Source organism: Ptychodera flava, chromosome 19 (genome assembly GCF_041260155.1).
Source record: "Ptychodera flava strain L36383 chromosome 19, AS_Pfla_20210202, whole genome shotgun sequence".
Classification (NCBI taxonomy): domain Eukaryota; kingdom Metazoa; phylum Hemichordata; class Enteropneusta; family Ptychoderidae; genus Ptychodera; species Ptychodera flava.
In genome coordinates, this window is record NC_091946.1 from 14001690 (window position 1) to 14017879 (window position 16190).

General features: G+C 37.4%; 2 long non-coding RNA genes across 2 annotated transcripts in view; both read right to left on the bottom strand.

The window, feature by feature from the left end:
- Positions 1 to 1149: 1149 nt before the first annotated feature.
- LOC139118655 (uncharacterized) lies at positions 1150 to 5718 on the bottom strand. The gene is made up of 3 exons (XR_011548770.1): positions 5587 to 5718; positions 4850 to 5098; positions 1150 to 4142 (listed from the first exon to the last, which is right to left on the bottom strand). It is a non-coding gene; the product is annotated as an uncharacterized lncRNA (long non-coding RNA).
- A 1489-nt stretch (positions 5719 to 7207) lies between these two features.
- LOC139118657 (uncharacterized) overlaps positions 7208 to 16190 on the bottom strand; it is a 358536-nt gene continuing 349553 nt past the window's right edge. The window contains exon 3 of the long non-coding RNA XR_011548772.1: positions 7208 to 7691. This is a non-coding gene — a long non-coding RNA (uncharacterized lncRNA). The remainder of the gene's footprint in view (positions 7692 to 16190) is intronic.

Genomic DNA, 16190 nt, shown 5'->3' on the forward strand with positions numbered 1-16190 from the left:
TAATGATTGGTGAAATATTGGTATATATGTTATATAGAAATGTTGTTTTTGACCGTTTGATGTAAAATTTGCGTCATTGACGTCTTATTTTTCAAACGCTGTTACTATGGTAACAAAGGTAGCACAACAAAATTATTATACTGGTACTTTATTTAGGTCACGGCCTATCTTTTGGTATATAATTTATATGTTTTTGAAATTTACCCTTGGCCACCTCATATAGGCGCTCTGCAGGTTTTTACAGACAGTGCCTCTTAAAGGGAAAATCTTTCATTGTTTCGATGATCATAAATAAAAGAGTTTTCATTGCATGAAAATAGGATTAAAAATCTAATGTTCAAGTTTACATGTTGTGATACCATCTGATCTCACTGTTTTCCTAACAACATTGAGATTAATAACAATGAAACTCTTCTGTACTTTAATTTTTTCAAAGAATTTTTTAAAACTATTAATTGCTAAAGATATTTAAGGGTTTTCCATTGAAAAATTTTATTTTTATTTTTGCTGCAATCATTCTCTCTCATTTTTTTGACTATTTTGTCAGAGGTTGCTGTCAAGTGAAAATTATCCTCTATTTTGCATCATACAAACTTTTTTTTATTTCCAAATGTTAGCTTTTGGTAAAAAAAATTATTTTTGAAAGTTCACTTTCAACCATAGTTGAACCTTGGCATTCCAAACACATATTCACTTTAAAGTTCAAGTTCGACAAAAGTTGAACCTCGAAACTGACAACACATATTCACTTTGAAGTTCAAGTTCAACAAAAGTTGAATGTCAGCACTCTCAACACATATTCACTTTGAAGTTCAAGTTCGACAAAAGTTGAACCTTGTAACTGACAACACATATTCACTTTGAAGTTCAAGTTCAACAAAAGTTAAATGTCAGCAATCTCAACACATATAGACTGAAGTTCAAGTTCGACAAAAGTTGAATGTCAGCAATCTCAACACATATAGACTGAAGTTCAAGTTCGACAAAAGTTGAACATTATCATTCTCAACACATTTCCACCTTGAAGTTCAAGTTTGACAAATGTTCAAGTTTTGTTGTTTTGTCAACATTTGTGTTAAAGTTAAATCATTCATTTAAAATCTCAACCACAGAGACGATCCTTTCATTTAAAGCTGATTTATTGCCTTTTGAAACATCATACGATTAAAGTAACAAGTGTAAATTTCAGTCAGAAAATGTAAAATATCCATATCATTGTACACACACTAAAAGAAAGTTAAAATACCAATTATGCTACCGTGTGGCTAATATTCGCTCGGAATTGGTACACACTATTACTGGTACCAAAGGTCAATGATGGATGATGTTTTATCTGTTCAGTGCAGCAAAATTCTGAGTTGATGTTATGACAATGATTTCTACAGTGCAACCAGAAAAACAAGAGTGACATGAGCAAATAAGGTCTACAACATAAGTACAGAAGATAAACTTTAGAAACATGAACTTCTACAGCGATGGGACATGCAGATCCTATGTACATTAGCAAATGCCAATAAAAAAATCAGAGAGGGCTTGACAATAAGAAAAGGTGAGAGAGTTGGGAAATGTAAAGTAGGTGAGTTCTTTACATAATTGTGATACTTTTAACTGCTATCAGTGCTGTTGTCATTTGAACGTAAACACAACTTAAAGCGCAGTGGTCGTCGCGCTACACATGCTCCTGAGGGGGTCCCCCTTTGTTGAAAACATATCTGAGAATGCCGCATGAGGCTACAGGTTGATTATTATGTTTGCGATATTGCCACTGATATGGCGGCTGATTTGTCACAAGCATACCACCTTTCCAAATCTAACACGCAATAAAAGGTCAATTAATCTAAGTTAAATATCTGCTGAATATTGAACAGTAATTACACGCCAGATTGAGATCACATTTGATCATGATTTTCTTGAATCAGTTGAATGGGGCTCGCTCAAGCCATGGAGCTAAACACTTAGCCGTACGCGTATATATGCCAACAGACTATCAATGACCGGTCAACGACATAGCTAGCAAGGATGAGAACTGTCATTTCAAGAGACCTAACAGGAGTACAAATGACAAAAACGCAAGCTACAGAAATCTACAGCTCGCAGAGCAATGCCCGCTGCAGCAAGAAGCATCTGTTCTGTGGTCTGCATAAACGTTGGTGTCAAGAAAACCGGGAATTATCTTGGATCCAAATTTCTTATCAGTTCTTGTGTGTCTTTCATAGTAAAATTGTATTCATTGTGCTAATATGAAAACCCCAGCTTTGTTTTCTGAATCAGTTGTCACTCCAATTGATACCAAATATGACAAAATTATGTTCACAGCCTTAACCACTGTCTCACAACATGGGTTGGTATAGGTCATTGAAGATCACAGACTGAGAAAATTTCCTAGATTATACTAATTTTGCCAACGCTTTGAAAAGATCTTTCAGGACTTAATTACCAAATTACAAAGCTATCAGACAAGTAGTTCTTGAGAACAATTTTTCTTCACCAAAAATGACAAAATTGATTTAAAAATGTTTCCATCACCGAAAATGACAACATTGTCTTAAAATACAAATTTCCATATTCCTGGACTATTTCCACATATCCAAGTATTGTCACCCCTGGCATTCTGTACACCAAATATAAAAAGCTGTCTGTCCAACAGGTTTGAAGAAAAAAAAAATTTCGTTTTTTTTTACCATAAATAACAAAAGTCTTCAAACTGCAAGTTTGCCTATTTTGTCAAAATTTCAACAAATTAGAAGGGTAACACCCTTCCAAATATCCAACCCAAATTTTGAGAGTGATTTTGCCAACAGTTTCAGAGAAGAATAACTTTTACTTTTAAGAACTTTTAAATGAGAAACATAATCAAAAAATTCAACAAAAATACATAATTCAAGAGATCGTCACGATAGACATGTGTATAAGGATTACCTAAGGTACCAGGTTCTTGAGTTATAGATTTTTGACCATTTTCACATTTTTTCAGCTCGTTAGCATAATTTGGGCAATGCAAACTTCATTTGAACAAAATCCAACCTATACCCATGGATGCATCAACACACCAAATCCTACGCTAAAAAAAGTGCAGCTGTTTTGCGAGTTTTGATGTTGACGGACAACTTTTCCAACTTTTCCCTGGGGCTACCAAAATCCATGAAATGGTAGCCCACACGGACTACCAAAGACCGGGACATAAAATTCAGTCAGTACTTGGCGTGCAATGTCCAATATGTGAACTGACGAACTTGAATGACAGGCACTGAAAGTGATGGTCAATGAAAGTGCATTTTCATTGAATTTTGAGCATAATATATCAATCAAGGGCAATATGCCTCCTCCCTTTTAGCACTGCTACAGTATGTCTAGTCTCAACGTGCTGAGAAGGTCGTGGTCGTTGTCATGATGAATATCAAAATTTTCATACAACTCTGAGAATGAAACGAGTTGTCAATAGATCACCAAACTTTTGAGTAGCACTGTTGTCCAAAAAAAGGCCAAAATAAGATTGTCTCTTGTCACTGTCTCTTGATATCCCTGTTTGCATGTCCGAAAATACGAAACAGAAAACGGAAGTACTATGCAGCCAGTGATGAAAAATTCCATAACTATTGCATCAATAGTGCCAAACCAGCATTGTTAAGAAAAAAAGAGGGGAAAAAAAAGAAAACCACTTCGCCGCATCACTATTGCTGAATGTCAAGGACCAGAAAGTGCAAGTGGACGTACCAGGGGAAAATATTAATTTCGAGCCCTGCATTGGTATACTAAATGTATGCTAAAAACTGTAAAAACAGCATGTTGGAAAACACAAGTCTGAAACTGCCCACTCTAGGATGGCCTGACTAAGTATGGCCAAAATAGTATCCAAATTTTACAATCAAAGATTTCATAAAGACCGTATCAGATTAAACCTGGTAACATCTACGCAAATTCCCTGCACGATTTGAACAAACCTTACAATGGTTACCCATAGGAACATACAGTCTAAATCTAAAAGAACTTTCATTCTGAGGTATCTGTTCCGAAACTCATGTCTTCTACTGTTGCGTATGCAGCTGACTCGAAAATAAGTTCTGCATGTTTAGCCTGACGATGGTCAATGTCCACTCCGATGCAGTTTCTGGAACACTGCATTGCTGCTGCTACAGCAGAACCTGAAACAAAGAGAATAAACATCATTCAGACTTACACCAGCTAATTTTTTTTTCTGTAAAAGTATCTATTGTTTAATAATTTTTAAACCTTTTCCTGCCAAGTCCATATTTCAACATCAGGTCAAGAATGTTAAAACTAGTGAAGCACAACATATTTATTCCATATGGTCTATTTTTTAACATATTATTGAACTTTTGAAGGGTGTTGAGAACATAAGTACTGTAAACTTGATTTTTTTGTGGACTAAAGATGCTATAAGTATAACAGACCAAGCCAAGCGGGTGAAATTACATATGATTTTGGCTCAATACTACTTTGTACTGACTTGCAAGATGGGGGAAGTTACATGTGTGGCAGTAAAAGTGTTAAATTTGAGATGGCTTAAAGGTCAAATATGCACTGTAAATGGGAAGATCGGAAGAGTTCTGACTTAAATTTGACAACACTAATGCTGTCTATTTCAGAAGGCATCTTGTAATGAAAATATATGTACAAATTCAAGTCAAGATAAATGTTTTTCTTCACAGTATCAATATGAATCAAAGCTTTACAAATTGCACCTACTTTCTAACCCAACAATGTTTGCTTGCAAATTGATTTCTACATTATTCATTTACAGAATAATTCATTAACAATACAAGTATGCAAAATTGATTTTATTTTCTAACTGAACGTAATATTTTGAGCCACAGAAAAGCTTTCTAACCTGTGCCACAGCAAGCGTCAAGTACCCATTGCTTCTTGAAGGAAAATAACTCTATCAGCGTTGTCATCAGTTCTTGTGATTTTTGAGTTGTATTTATGACTCTTCCTTCTTCATCCTTGTGCAATGTGGGGGACTTGCATTGCCATAGGTTGTCCCCCTCTGTGTTGATGTGTTGTCGCCGAAGTTGTCTGTCTTGATTCCAGTAACCGATGACAATGGGATGAACTGCATTGGTTAATGTAGCAGAATCTGGGAAAAGAATTCATGGTTAGATTTTTATGCAATGGGCTGTGTGTAGGTTTATTCAGTTATTGGAATGTTTTTGATTTTGCCGAAAATACATTCTTCCAATAGCATTTATATGACAGAGTGTAAATTAACATCATCCACAGTTGTTAGCAAAGAAGAAATGCTACATATTTGATCCATGTAACCAGTAAGAGTTTCCATACACTAATCTGCCAATCAGCAGTACAGCCTGTCAACAGCGGTGCCATTTTGTTGAGATGACCACATCAAAAGAGACTTTGGTTGAAGTTAATTTCCGTTGATTTTTATGCTAAAAGTTATTACTCTTACATAATAATAATGTCTTTAAGATCATACTTCAAATTATAAATTGGCCGCTTAAGAAAAAAAGGAACAAACACAGCTATTAAGCCCTTTATCAACAACATTATTATCATATCATGGCCATGCTCCTTCTCAATGCTAGTAACACATAAATTCTACTTTACCTGGCACAGCATCTTCGATATGGTAAACCCTAGGTCTACCTTGCAGTAGCCTGCAGCTTTTAGCGTCTCCTTACCATGCTTATTTCATGCATTTCGCACATCACAAGTATGGTGTACTGCGGCAGGTTGACACTGACATTGAGATTTTTGATAGTAACAACAAATGCCTTCACTTCCTTCTGGTCCTATTCCCGTGTGTTTAGAAAGAGTCAAATACCCCTTTAGAAGATGAAATCTTATTGGGTGAACGGGACATATCAAAGAGTAATGAGGAATATTTGGAATGTAACATTGTTCAACTGGTTTACATTATAGTAGATGTTGGGTATGTGTTCACTGCACCCCTTTCTATCAAAGTATATGTAGCATGACACAACAACCCTTAAATGGTTCTCCTTCCAACAAGTTCACAATGTTAGATGAGTGGAGGCCCTGTATCTTGAAAACTATTTTGAGGAGCCCGACATTTAAACAATGATTGCTGATTTTGGTGTAATGTAACAACATCTCCATTAGGTAATACATAGTAACATGTTTACTACATATAAAAAATATTTTTTACAAAAAATGGCCTAAAAAATCACAGCTGTGCATTTTTCTCATAAAAATTTACAATATCTGATTTGAATTATCAAAAGGGGCCTGTATACCAATTAGACAAGTACTAGGCTTGCAGTTCACAGAAATATTTTTATGCAAGCATTAAAAGCACATGATCTGCAAATTTTGGCATTATTTTCATTATTTTATATTTATCAAAATATATGAAGTTCACTTCATATATGCACTTGCTATCACTCATGCATATCTGTCTTGAACTGGTCAAAATCTCGTGGTATACCATCGCTGGGGGTGCTTTATTGATTGAATATCATACCAGTATATTGATGGCGCAAATATAGCTATCTGATTGGTTGTGACATGGAAAGAAACGTGGTATATTGGCGATATACCACAACCGGCATACGCGCGAATCTCACATTGAACAAAAATCAGTTTTTTGATGTTACATGCCAGAATTTCAATATACTGGTATGATATAATATCAATAAATCACACCCAGCGACGGTATACCATGAGATTTTGACCAGTTCACTTCACATATGCACTCACTATTGGTCGTGCCTATATGTCATGAACTGGTCAAAATCTCGTGGTATACCGTCGCTTGGTGTGATTTATTGCTTAATTAGAGCACTGTATATGCAATAACACAAATTACTTCAAGTACGAAATTGTTACATGTGTAGTGAAGATTACACAATAAATGCAACTTAAGTAGCGTATACTACTGTGCTCTTGGAGTAATTTGTATTATGTTTTTATATATCTACTTACACACAGACATATATATGTACATATATATGTACATATAAATATATATATATATAATATATATATATATATATATATATGTGTGTGTGTGTGTGTGTGTGTGTGTGCGTTTGCGAGAGAGAAAAACAAATTGGCTTACCATCGGCATATCAAGGATGACAAGATCAACTCCAGTTTCGTGACAAGTCAGCTTTTTCAGATGTTCTGGCGTGAACTGCAGAATATCACCCTCTGTGATGACAGCTTTGCATCTATCTTCACCTAGGAAGCACACTTTCTTCCTTGGGCACTGTTGGTGACTTCCTCTCTCTCTACTCTTAAACGATGACAGTATAGTTTATGAATACTGCAGGTGGGTTTGGCCTAAAATTGTGGACAAGAAATCTTGCCAAGCTTTCCCTACTAGTCTCATCTGGATAGAGAGTTTGTGCTTCCTCCCATGTTGATATGTCCATTTGGTGAAGGAATGCTTTTTGTACTAACGCAAGTTTGTTGAGCACTTGCCCTTCCTTATGCATTTCAGCGATTGATAGATTTCTGTCTCTCACATCTGTAAGAAGCGCTGTTACTGTTGCAGGATCAAGTGTTCTAATCGGTCTGAAAACATATGATGGAATGTCGGGCTTTGAGATACTGTCCTTCACCTTGCACTTCTGACCTTTTAAGGAGCTGTCTTCACTCATTGTGAAGATGTCTTGTAATATCTGATGTGTTGGGTCACTCATTCCGGCCAAAAAGCAGGCTACGTCCACCAAAGGACTTCCTTTGCTCTGTGAGTATATAGGTTGCAAAAGTAAAGTAAAAAATGAACGGACTGTAGCATTTCACACGAGGTTGATATCAAACATACATTACATAAAAACAAGAGAGCTGAAAATTTGCTGTTTCTTATATATATACGCATAAGGCGGATGATGGGATTTTTTGATTATAATAATTCATTTGTTTGTATTTATATTTCCAAGGATAGAAACAGCGCATCAAAAAGTCAATAGCTTTTAGATAATTAAAACAACCTAGTGGGTGATATAGTCTCAATATGATACATAAGATAATTTTGGTAATAATTGATGCTGATTTGCCAATTAAGGTAGGATACTACCTATGGATAGCGCAATTATGCTCATTACATTGTTTTGCATGTAAAAATGTTAGAAACCACCCAAGACCTAACATATATAACTCAGAGTGTACAGATGTCCTTGTGTGAAATTACACTGCTCAATGCTAAAAGCACAACATTATAAATCACTTCTGGCACAAAATAATAAAAGGTTATTCACATTATACTACTAGGATTTACGTCCAAGTACATTGTTCCGTGGAGGTATAGTCGCATCGTAGACAATACCTCCACTGCAAGATGTACTCAGACAAGTCTGGGTAATTTGTGAATAACCTTATACATCTCTAAAGTCAAATTTCACCAGAATCAATCAAAATTTAAGTGTTTTTAGGATTTTTAGGATGCCTGTCTTACTGTGAACTTAGTGGCTGTGAGCAGACTGGGAACGCATTAAGTGAGTATACTAACAACACAGAACAACATATCAATCCACAGAGTGCAGTGCATGTAATAGAAATTGTCTATTAGTGGCAGAATTTCACCGATCATTACCTGACCTTTTTTACTTGGTGAAGTACTGAATGTTTTTAGCATTATATATATACGGTAACAGTGAATTTCAAATTAGCATAGAATTACATCTGCTTGGGTACGGTGGTAAGATAAACATGTCTGGCGGTAGAAAATGACGCCATCTGCGCGCATTCATTACAAACGTTCTCCTTTGATAGATATTGCAACAATTTACGCCAATATGACATTCATTGGGTTAAGGTCAACTGAACATTGTCACTATTACTCTGCTCCCATTAAAAAAGTCATAGGTACACTAATGCTTGAACATTCTTACATTGCCAGTGTTTCCACTGGATTCCAAAATCTTGTAGCAAATTTGGCTAGAAGCCCTCAAACATTATTTGCCAAATCAGATATTCAATTAGCCAAGCAAAATGAAATGACGTCATTTCTCTCGTTAATATGCAAAAATAAATATTTGTCTACATTTTCTGCAAGCATGACGGAAATAAGCCCTGTTAGTGCTACTATGAATACTAAAGTCACACCAATTTATGGTTCAGATTACAAGGTGCCAAAATCAGCCACGTATAGCGCATACAACATAAAATTTGTCAGAATTTCAAGCGATACTTGTTGAAAGTTCAGTGTATATCCAGCTATATTTAGTAACAAACCTGAAATGGCTATCAGTGCTATACTGTACATATTGCTATAGACAACGGCATGAAACCTGGTTCAGCATGCTGGTTTTTCAAATGGATCAGATATCCATTCCTGTGGCAGTTCAAAAGCAAATACGCTAAGACTACAAAGCTTTACAATTCATGTGTAGCCCCAATACTGGACTATGGTTCAGCTATTTGGGGTTACGGTAAACATCCAAAGTGTGACTCGGTTCAAAATCATGCTTTACGGTTCTTTTTAGGAGTACATAGATTTACACCTATTGATGCTGTCTCTGGTGATACAGGTTGGAATTCATGTCAGGTGCGAAGATACACTTGGATACTCCACAGATATTGGAATCATCTTGTTAACCTTGATGGAAACAGATTAACAAAGAAAATATTTCTCTGGGACTATGCTCTTCAGCAGTCCAATTGGTCTTCTGATGTATGTCATATTTTTGATGACCTGAATTTTGATACAGATGGACTACTTCATGTAAACTTAAGTCTTGCCTCAAGTCGCTTGCGACTTGAACATTCAACTGCTTGGTGTGAAAGTGTAAACCGAAAACCAAAACTAAGAACATATGTGCTCTTTAAAACTGATTATAATGTAGAATGCTATGTATCGATGTGTCTCTCTCGTAGACAGCGATCTTTATTGGCTCAATTTAGAACCGGTGTTTTGCCTTTACGAATAGAAACTGGAAGATATAGGGGAGAAGCTGTTGACAATAGAATCTGTATTTTTTGTAATCAAAATGCTGTAGAAAATGAGACGCACTTTCTTTTCCATTGTAATCTATATGACGATTTGAGGGAAATGTATTTAAATTCAAATACTGATTATCAAACTTTGACATCAGATACTGAGAAATGTAAATTTTTGATGTCTAGAAACGTTAGGGGAATATCAAGTTTATTGAACATGCATTTACAAGGAGAAAAGAGCGTTTATATGTGAATGTTTGAAAGCGTATTGTTTTCCGCTTACAATGCCCTCGTGACCTATATTTTGAATTGTCTTAAAAGTGACATATAAGCCCATTGGGCTGGGAGGTGTTAACCTTATGCTGAATTGTATTCTTTTTGAACCAATGATATCTCATGTCACTATAATAAACTTAACTAACTAACTAACTAAGACTTGAGAAATGTTTGCATTGTAGACTTTGGATACATTTGCTCTAGGCTTAAATTTAGCAAGTGATGCTCGGACAGCACACAGCATATCAATGACGCTTGGGTCAGGGGTCATCACCAAAGACGTCAGTGCGTATTCACATCCAGCTTGAATCATGCTACAGACCACAGAAAACGCAGATCATAAATCCAAATTTTGAAGTCTATTATGTAAACATCACCATAAAATATAAAATATATAACAGTTTGATATGGAGAAACATCTTTTTGTTTCACAGATGATCAAGTTAAATGCTCAAATATCCTGATAAGACATGCACAGATATGCCGAAGTACGTCAACTCGGCAGACTAGCCCCAACGAGCGCCTTCTCTGAAAATCTGTTGACGATGTCACGTCACAAAAGTGACAAATTCTCGCGAATAAATCTTTAAGGAGGCCAATTCACACAAGAATCTAACGTCAGTAAAGATATTTTCTTGTTGGCAGCAATACATCACGAACATTTATGCTGTTCAGGAGTGCCTTACTCGCTGTATGTTATAAAAAAAGCCATGCGGTATAATACTTTTGACCCTGCCGTTACCTAACTTTCCAAGTTCACGTTCGACTTTCCTACTCTGATCATAATCTTTCTTTCCATTTCATAGCTTTACTTGCGCTTAGAACCTGTGTTAAGGGTGGTTTCTCCCCAATATTGGTGGAGCAGCCGAAGCCAAAAGGGAAAGTTTGCCGTTTTCGCTTAGTTTCACCGTCACAACGATCCTTCAGTGTTGACGACGACATGGCTGTCACATACTGCATAGAGGAATCCCTATGCACATTGCGCATAGTCCAATCCAAAACTTTGAAACATTTTAGTCAAGTAGTCATGGTGTACCTGCCTCACTTCTGGTTTGTGAGCTATTACAATTTTATTCATTACTGTATGTGTTACAAATAGGATCTCCTGACATACAAGGTCAGGTATATACAGAGATAAATTATTACATCTCAAGTTGTAATGCAGGACAGTGTGCGGACACCTTGATGACGTCATAGTGCAATTTTAGATTCGCAAATTTGGTTAATTTCTGCCAAATTCTTCTCGCCAAATGCTACTTTTTTCTCACACTTGTGATTTGGCGAGCGGGAAGCGGAAACACTGATTGCCTTCAAGTTATCACATTTTCTGTCGATAAAACTGTGCAGTAAATGATATGTTTTTAATCGCTACAGTGTATATAGGTCGTATGCTTATTGATGTTTCCTACACTGAATGTGTTCTGTAAGCCAGAACAGTGGACGTCGTATTGGGTTAAATTGTTGCCAAATCTATCAAAGGAGAACGTATGCATTAGATGCAATTGGTGTGATTTTTTTATTGCTAGAAACGTTTATTCTAATCACCTAAGCACATTGTAATTCCAAGCTATTTAGAAATTCACTGTAATTATTTTTTTTGCATATACATCATATATATATATATATATATATATATATATATATATATATATATATATATATATATACATATATATGTGTGTGTGTGTGTGTGTGTGTGTGTGCGTTTGGTACTAGTACTATCGAGACCATGTAGTAAGGAATTCACGTACTTATCGAGACCAGACTTGCGTAATAAAGCCAAAGCCCTGGCTTTATAATGTTAGCCTTCCAATGGCCTAAGAACTGCCTAAATAGTGCTTACTAACGTTTTTATCGACTGGCCTCATTTTTCTACGCACCGGGAAAATGAGTGTGAAATTTTGTGTGTGAGGTGCGTGCCTCGCCAGGATCTACGCACCCGTAGTTTGCCTGAACGAGCGCCACCATTCGACAACGGTGATGTCAATACGTCCGCCATATTGCTATACTGCTTGCAAGCGTACAGTTCGACACGTCTGGGATCTGCCTCTCCTGCGCTGTGTGGTGTGCTTGTTGGACACGTCGTAGGTCCAAAGAGCTTCTTTCGTTACAGGTTAGTACAACCATCATATTTAACTTGAACTAATGTTGTAAATTTCGCCGATTTTGCTTTTTAATTAAATATGTGCCACCAGCTCTCAACCAGCGATCGATGACTCCTGACCAGCGCGATCAAGTTTAGTAGGGTACAATTTCGGTGAACAATTTTGTCAGAAAAATAACTGAGTTTATCTCATTTTTGTCCGTTATAGCAAAGTTTGATACCTGATGTGTATGTCTATATACGAGGAACTGCTCGATGTTGCATGGTCATCATTTGAGCACAGTTCTGTGACAGAACTAGCTTCTAAATATAGGACAATGCGCGCGACATTGGCACTTTGCATCAAAATGCAGACAACTTTGCTTCGGTTCATTCTGCGGCTATGTCTCAACTTGATGCAGGAGTTGCAAGCATTTTATATGCTTGCTTGCAGTGTTAATGTCGTCGGTTTCGATAGACACCAAGCCCAGTTTTCAACATTGTCATATTGCCAGTACAGTCTGAGTGTTTTGTCTAAATTTGCAGACAAATGCCGATTTGTATGTGGTCGATGTATACTCTGACTTAAGCAATTACCATGTTGGACTAAATCACATTTATTTCTATGCAATACACTGTACAACTCAACAGATTTGAAACTAAAGTTGAACAGTATTTACAGGGGTTTCGTTAAAAGCCGGCCACCGGTCATACGGCCGCCTGTTATTACCTGAAAATCGTGTAATTGTTGTGCTTCCTACAGAAATGAATAGCTAGTAACAAACAGCATGTTGCCAAAAGTTTACAATGATCTGTATCCTTAATGCTGAATTACTTGTTTTTCAACACTTTTGGGGTGTTTTCAACGAAAATTTTGTGTTCATTCGTTCGCATTTGTCGATCGCGCAATGCCTCGCTAAGCTTGAAGATGTAGGTACCGATAGTACCGCACGGAATCACAGGCGCTCCTTAGCTGGGTCGTCTGCCAAGTAGATCGATTTTCGGATCGATCTATTGATCCCGTAGTCGATATGCCCGCCACTGCAACCTAAATAGGTTAACCTAATTAGGTTGCAGTGGCGGGCATATCGACTACGGGATCAATAGATCGATCTGAAAATCGATCTACTTAGCAGACGACCCAGCTAAGGAGCGCCTGTGCATGGAAAACGTCAATACAACGTACACAGCTGGTTGGAGGTTAGAGGTCATTGAGCTTGTGCCATAACGCAACATTGCGTTGGCCATGAGATGTGAGTGAAGTGATTCATTGGGTCGAAATGGAGAAATACAGACGGGTTGATGACGAAAGGTACAGTTTATGGCAATTTCTCAGATCATATTGATACTTATGCGGCGTTTTATGAATATTTATCAGGAAATGTTTCTTCTGAATGCATCAGCATTCGCCCCTACAGCGATCCACCAGCCTCGGGTTGTAAAATGTAAACAACACCTTGGCATTGGTGGTCGACGTTCGCTCTCGGATTTTAATGATTTTCTTTATGTTTGACTTGCCTTAACTCCGTGGGCATATAAATTTCAAAACTGAATAAATGAAGGTGTAAACTTCAGCAGACTGTGACGTTTAGCGGTTGGCTGTAGCACAGTCGTCATACACGGCAATGCAGGAAGTCCGGAAATGGAATAAACCGGCCATGGCTGCTATAGCCTGCACCTATCACTAAAGTTCGAAGACTGCTTTCCTGCACCAAAAGCCGCAATAATTCATTCAAAAACCCCCGTATCGATGGCTTCCAATACATCTCTAAATTCATATCTTGTATGCTTTTTGTGTTGAAGACGATGCATTTTTGAGTGTGGTTTCCAAAAAACGAACACTTTCATAAAACGAACACTTTTTTACAACAGCTGCCGTTGATGATTTTAAAGTAGATCCAGGCTGTCTAATGTTGGTCCCTGATCCTTTGAAAAATGTAAATAAAGTAGAAATGCGGAGCGACTGAGGGCTAGTGTACTAGGGTCAAAGTCAAAATTCATAGAAATTTTCATTCTGTTCTACCAACAATCACTTGAAATGACTATTTTCAGTGGTGAACCATAGAGGAAAACTGCATCAATGTTGACCACCAAGTTTTCGGAGGTCACACTAGTGCTGCAAAGCTGTAAGTCTTACATTCCTCTCACAGTTTATTGCTAGGAGTATCCAGAAACAATATATTATCCTCAGAGATAGATATAGCAGTTATCTAGTAGTACACATCTTGTCTGTTCAATCACAGTCCCTCCACTTTGGTTTAATGTCAGTCCTTCAACCCCACTCCAATCTACCCAAGTGAGGCGTTCCTTTGGATAGACAATGTCTCTCTTTGTTTTACTGTTTACTGCTATGATTATTGTGATTAAGTCTGCAAATGTTGCATAACATCTCATTGTACAAACTCTGACAAAACTTCATAAGTTCAAAAATGCAATAATTGTCATGTTATCAGCAGTAATTGTCATTTCTTGATTACTCAGTTTGTAATTCTGTCAAAACTTACAGTCAGTCAGTCACTCATGCACTCATTTCAAGTTGTGAAAATACTGAAAATTTTTCTAGTGGATTTTACTGGGCATCCAACATAGACCAAACGTAACACGAGTAGCAGCATAGTGGAATGGTTCCAGAACAAGATGTCAGCCCACTATTCACCCCTATGGACCCTGACCTCCACAAGAATTACACTCTGACAATGACAATTATTTTTGACCACCAGAATTTTGCAATTGACCACCAAAATTTGAATCTGGTGGTCAAACTTGACCACCAAACAAAAATAAATTTCGAACCCTGTTTGTAGATGATCATAATGACATATTTCTGTAAGCAATGCTTGAAATAAAACTTGTAACTTACCGTTTGTGGTTGATGAACTGTTTTGTCCAGTTTGTAAAAAGCTAATTTGGAACCGTGTATTGGTGGGTGAGGGGTGGGGGTACGTACCAAACATCCACATGTTTGCTGGTTGGTATGGCTTGGCCCCCTGTAATTTTCATATGGCCCCCTGTTTCAAACTTAGTGAAACCCCTGCATTGTCTTTTGCAAAATCTTTTTTTAACATCACCATGATTGCTATAATACAAGAGGTCCAATTGATGGCTTTAAAATATTGGTTTCACAAAGTCTGTTGTTGAAAGGGGTATTGACATTGAAATTGACAGTTTATAGAGCTCAGCTGATAGATAGCACACAGCCATCTGTGTTTATACAAGAGATGAAGTATACCGGTATGTTCACTGCGGCCCAGCAGCGCCCTGTTTTGTCCAATGCTTCGTGGAGCGCGTATACCTATATTGGGGTCATGACTGAGGTCATTTACCGTAGTTACTGTAAATCAATATGGCAGCGCCCATGTTAGTCATCGCTACAGCTGTCAAGCGTAAGCTACGCAACGCAAAGTTTGAGCTTATGAGAAGCAAGGGCGATTTCCATTGTGACCTACCGGTACATGGCCTTTTCGATGAACTAGATGCCAATGTTGACCCTGCAATCAAGAAACATGATAAAATCACAGCTGACAAGGTAAAGCTCCGCCAGATAGAGGTGTACCCAATATTTGAGTGTGAAATGAGACATTGGCGATCAGCAGTGACCCAGAAATTGAAACCCTCTTGCTCAATGCGGAATCCATGGAAGGGAACCTTTAGCAGAAATATCCCAGCAGAAGTGTTTGAGCTCATTCGGCTGTATTCAACCCGCAATTCAATGCGCATTGAAGAGTCTGAAACACCGTGTACAGTAACTCTGAAATTTACCTGGTTGAACAAAGTCAACTATCCTTGGCCGTGGAGCCCGCTACGAAAATCAGCAGCTGTTACTGAGGTCAGTAAAGGTTCAGTGTATGGAAGTTATCTGTACCGATGACAAGCCCATGATCGTGCGGTATAGGAAGACATCAGAAACAGCGACGATCAACTTCCACTATGGCTGTTGGAACAAACA